Here is a 5,986-nt window from a genome sequence, read left to right on the forward strand (position 1 = left end):
ATGCCCGTGCGCGCGTCATATTTGACGAAAATAAATTTTTGATGAGTGATTCAGATAGGGCTTGGTAATAGCTAAAAAATGGTGTACTTCAAATTTTCGTACGATTTTTTTTCCAAAATTGGCTAATTGTCAAAAATAATAAAAAAATTTCAGAATTTTCAATTTTGCATAATTATTGCAAAATTTAAAAAAACAATCGATGGCAACCGTGAGTCACATCATTTGAAAGCTCTCCGAAAGACCTTTCAAACGCACCCACGCGCGTCTCTGTACGTTAATTTCTTCCAGAGATATAAAACTTTGAAGTTAGACTGATTTTGCCCGTGGGGGGGTAAAAGTGGCTGACCGGCACTGTACCTTCCTTAATTTTGGCTTCTGACAACTTGGGAAATTTAGTACGTAAGTAGATGAAGGCATTACTATTTTGAGCTTTTAAAGCTTTTATAAATTGTTTTATTAAACCTAACTTGATGTGTAATGGTGGTAATAGTATTTTAGAAGGATCAACTAATTTCTTTAAAATAATATTTTTATCTCCAGGTTTTAACTCTTCTCTTATTGGCCAATTTTTTTCTATATAGTGCTGTTCACGATCACGACTGTCCCATTTGCAAATAAAACAAGGATACTTAGTGAAACCACTTTGCTGTCCTAGAATTATAGTGACAATCTTTAAATCTGTGCAAATGAGCCATTGGTGCTTTTCGTAATTAAGTTTCTTTAATACAAAACTGATGGATTCATATTCTTCAGTAAGCACTACAGAATAAGCAACTGGCACCGAAGCATATTTATTACCATTATGCAGTAGTAAAGCTTTAAAACTTCTTTTTGAAGAATCCAAGAAAAGTCTCCAATCCTCAGCTAAGTAATCTACATTTAACTCATTTATAAGTCCTTTGATATTACAACAATATACCAAAAAGTTTTCTTCCAAAAAATATTTTCTGAAAGGCTCATCTCTATTGCGGTAATGAGTAACCTTAGTTCCTTTTTCTAACAAGTTTTTTTCTTGCAGCCTAGAAGCAAGTAGTTCTGAACGTCCTTTAGAAAGATCTAACTCTCGTACAAGATCGTTTAATGTCAATTGGTTAAATAAAATTGGAGTCTTCTCTTCGAAAAAAAAAAAAAAAAAACTGTCATGACAATGAGAATCTTCATGTTCAGATTCAGTATTATCAGAATCTGTAATCTCTTCTTCATCTACAATCACATCATTAGTTTCAAGTTGTTCATTAGATTTTCTCCTTATGGTACTAGTTTCATCATTGATGATTGGAAAAGTCACTGAAGATACTTTTGGATATGTAATGTTGTATTTATTTTTAATGTTATAACCCGTAGTGTTACACAAACAAAAGTAACAATCATTCCTATGATTTTGAGGTTTTCTCCATATCATCGGAGATAAAAAATGTCTTGTGCTATCGTCACCGTTCTTCCACTGTCTTAGTCTGTGAATGCACTTTACACAGATAGTCTATGGAATCCATGGCTTTTGGATTTCATTTGAAGATTTCTCGTAACATTCAATATACCAAGATTGCAATAAATCCGTGAATTTTTTTCGTTCTTTACTTGTAAGGTATTCACCACACATAATACAGAAGTGATTGGGATCATTACTACACTGATTCATTTTTTCCATTTTTATCCTAAAATGTTAACGACGAAAAAATATGAATTTACAAAATAATCATAAATAAAGAAATTGAAAACTACAATCACTATCAGACCATTCTCGATACAGAACTTTTCATTAATTACGCATATTTGCAAGTATGTATACAGAATTCAGGTTTGTGGGTTTAGAGAGATCTTGAATTTTTTGGTCTGTGTTAGAATTTGGGATTTGAGGTTTGCGGTTTTGAAACTTGGGCTTTAGAAAAGTAGATTTGGAGTTTATAATTTGTTGTCTTAGGTTTCATAAGCTTCCAATTTATATGCATTCAATTGGGGGTTCTGATTTTAAGCAGCTTTGGATTTGTGGGCTTAAATGCGGTGGGTTTTGAAATCGTAAACTTTGAATTTGTGAGCTTGAAGTTTAAATAACTTCGATTTTATTACATTACAGTTTTATGAGCTAGAAATCAGGGGAACGAGAATTTAAAGGCTTCGAATTTATTAATTTGAGCTTCGTACGTTTGGGTTTGTGGGTTAAAAGTGTAGAGATATATTCTATAAAATGCTAGATATATTTTTATTGATTTAAATGACATGATATTTCGTAAGCTTAAAAATAGAATAAGATGGTAGGCTACTCATACACGTAACAAACTAAAAGCAGACCAGCACACAGGGTCCTTCTGATAGTATTGAAATCATTTTTTTATTTAAAACTACAGATTAAACTTGCTGTTTGAGAGATAGCCTGTTTCAAGTATGTTAGAGATGGTGTAATAGGATCCGAGCGCTAAGGGTAGGTATTCAGGTTAATTTTATTGATCAGAAGGTAGATTTAATTGGATGAAATGGATTGTTCCCAAGATAACTGGCAATTAAACAACTTTTTACCTTATTAATATGGATGAGCTAGCTAGTGGTTTGTTAGAAGTAGTGTGAGGGGGTTGAAGGGTTAGAAAAAGGTATTCAGGTAGATTTAGTTAATCAAAGAGTAGATGGTTCAACATTCTATTTGTATTAAACTTGATTATTTTATAGAAAACTGGCGATTTAACTTGCTGCTCCCTGGGTTATGTGGGTGAGCCTACTTGTGGTTTGTTAGGGGTAGTTTTAGGGGTTCATAGGATAAGGCCTGAATGGTGAGATACATCTGCTTAACCAGAAAGTTGATAGTTTAATCTTCTCACTGTATTATATCAGATTGATGGCTAAAAAACTAGCGATTAAATTCACTGTTTTCTGGATTACGTGGGTGAGCGTGCTTGTGGTTTGTTAGGGGTAGTGTTAGGAGGTAAGAGGGTTAAGGGTCGGCGTTGAAGTTGACGTTTTTGATTAAACGGTTAGTGCTTTAACATTTTGGATGTATTGAGTGGTATTACATATTCGTTTTCTTTATGTTGAATATTGTCCAAGGTTTGTCGTATTTCTTACAAAATAATCGACTTTTTCGACATATTTTTTGATTTTGCCAAAAATTCTGACGTGATAGAGCAAAACCAAAAATTTCTTTGAATTCAGCGTCAAAAAATACATAAGAAAAATATGGTCTGACCCAAGATCCGGACATCTTTTTTTTTTTGTAAACCTGTGTTATTTGTAAAAAAAAAGTCGAGTAATCCAATGAAAGAAAACATTTTCTAAATAAAAAATACATTTCTCTTAATTATATCAAAAAACCTTTATAATTTTGAACCTATAAAATTTTGATCCCGGATTTGGAAAGAGCGGAAAATTCTACGTTTAGATAACGTATTATGTGTGGGGTGCGGTTAACCCCCCCCCCCCCTCCAAGGTCATCTAGGGGTCAAATTTATGATTTTCTTCATTTATGCACAGGGATGATCGGGCAAGAGTAAGGTTAATTGTAATAACCCAATAACTCGATAACCCAAATAACCCAATAATCCAATAACTCGATAACCCCAATAATTCAATAACCCCAATATCCCAAAAAAATTGTAGAGTCAAACAATAGTGACCTTGAGCTTAAACTTCAGGTTGATTTTCAAAGTCGACTTCATGTATTCAAAGCGTTAATGAGAAGTGTCATTTTCCATTTTGTGGGATAACATGTTATTTCCATTCTTTTTTCTGGTGTGATTCCGGACAAGCCTACAAAGTTTCAACTAAATTGTTTAAGAACACTTTTTTAGTATTGTTTATGACAATAGTCCTTCTCAGCATAGTTCAAGTGTAATTTTCTTAATCGACTTAAAAGGAGGGAACATGCCGGATTATTCGAGAAACGAAATTGTTGATATTCTGTTGTCTCTCGGCGCAAGGTATTACCCGCAGCACCCGGTTAGGTAATCAATACCTTGCCTTCATTGGCTGGGTAATCGATACCTTACCTTCATTGGCTGGGTAATCAATACCTTGCCTTCACTGGCTGGGTAATCAATACCTTATTAACCTCACCCTTGCCCCGGTGGGATGGGGGGGAGGGGGGTGAACTGCTCCCGCAACATAATACTTTATCTAAACATAGAATTTCCCGATCTTTTCGATTCCGGGATAAAAAATGGGGGTCCTTATTCAAAATATCTCTTGGTTATTGGGTTATTGGGGTTATTGGGTATTGGAGTTATTGGGTTATTACAATTAACCTTACCCTTGCCCGATCATCCCTGTGCATAGATGAAGAAAATCATAAATTTGACCCCTACATGACCTTAGGCGAGGGGAAGGGGGGGGGGGGGGGGGTTAACCGCACCCCACACATAATACGTTATCTAAACGTAGAATTTTCCGCTCTTTCTGAATCCGGTATCAAAAATATGGGTTCCTATTCAAAAAATGACTTTGACCTTCTAATGACCTTGAAAATAAATCTCAAGGTCAAATCGGATTTCACAGAAAGGTTGCCCCCATTGTCCCAAACAACTGTTGTATGAACAATTTTTTTGTACAACGGCAACCGTCGAAAATTTCGGGGTGGTTCCTTTAAAATGTGACACCCTGTATAATATAACAGTATGTTATTATAATTTTGTATATTTTTGTATTTCTTACATGAATAATAATCGAAAAAATTAAAAAATTTTTTTACTGAAATAAAAATAATTTTAATAAAATTAAAGTTTGTGTTAAATAATATTCGTAACTCCAAAAATCCCGATTAATTTTTATTACAAAATTAAAAATTAAGTTTTCTGTGATTATTTATCTTACAAGTCTAATAAAATTGTTGAATTAATGTTTGTCCCGTCGCGCTACCTCAGATTAAGGACAAAAGCACTTTTATACGTACAGTAGAACCCACGTTATTGACATTTTTGAAACTGGGAATGATTTTCAATGTGTTGTTTCAGTTTTAGACCAATCCAAAGCCGCTAGATTCGCACTCACACCGACTCGACGGCTTTATTTTAGAATTTATTAATCGATATTAGAAGTCGTTAAAATGGATTGAGGTATTTATTTTATTGAAAATGTAAGTATTAAACTTCAATCTCCGCGAGAGTAGACGCTGTAGCTCGTAAATTGCGCTCACTCACTCTCTCTCTCTCTCTCTCTCTCTTTCTCTCTTTCTCTCTCTCTCTCTTTCTGGAATTAAAAATAAATCTATCTCGGCTCCAAATGGTGCTAGAGCAAATTTTTTTTTTAAATATGCGTAAAAATGCTAGTAATCGATTTCCACTATAGTCGCTATTGTAAAATAAAAAAACGGAAAAAATACTTATAAAGAACATGACCAAAAAAACATTTATTTTTTCACTCGTTTTTAGACATTTTAAATTTGAAAAATTGTTATAATTTTATTGTCGTTAAATTACAACTCGTAAAGAAAAAAACAAACCCAAAATCGTTACTGTAGAATCTTCTGTCGAGCAAGAGGAGCCAATTTTCGAAGACACCTGTTTTTCGAAAAATCGATATAACTGGAAAAGTATGAAATATTTTTCAATTGTTAAAAGATACGGCGAAAACAAAAAAGTCGATTTTTGATGGTTTTTTAGAAATATCTTGGAAAGTATTGAAGTTCTTAAACCGTAGTAAAAAAAGATCGAAAGATATTTTTAACTTTCTCATTTAACTTTTTACGCTAGGAAAGATAGTTTTTGTTTTATCTAAAACCAAAACATTTTTTGTAATTTAACAATTTGATTTGTTAATTTCGAGGTGCCAGGAAGAAAAAAGCTATCATTTTTAGAATTTTTTTTACAGCCTTATTATTCGTTTCTAGCTTGCAATTTATGTAAATACACAGATCCCGTGATTGGACTAGTTACTTTGCCTCTTCGCTATCTTTCAGTTACGTACTTGCCTCCGTTTTTCAGCTTCTATTTCTCTATTCTCGCTTGCATTGGATGTCATCCCTTTTTCTTCGTTTTCTTCGCGGCGCGTGCTTCTCCCGTTATTT

The sequence above is a fragment of the Phymastichus coffea genome, unplaced genomic scaffold (genome assembly GCF_024137745.1).
Source record: "Phymastichus coffea isolate CEN01 unplaced genomic scaffold, Cenicafe_Pcof_1.1 PCOF00004, whole genome shotgun sequence".
NCBI lineage: Eukaryota > Metazoa > Arthropoda > Insecta > Hymenoptera > Eulophidae > Phymastichus > Phymastichus coffea.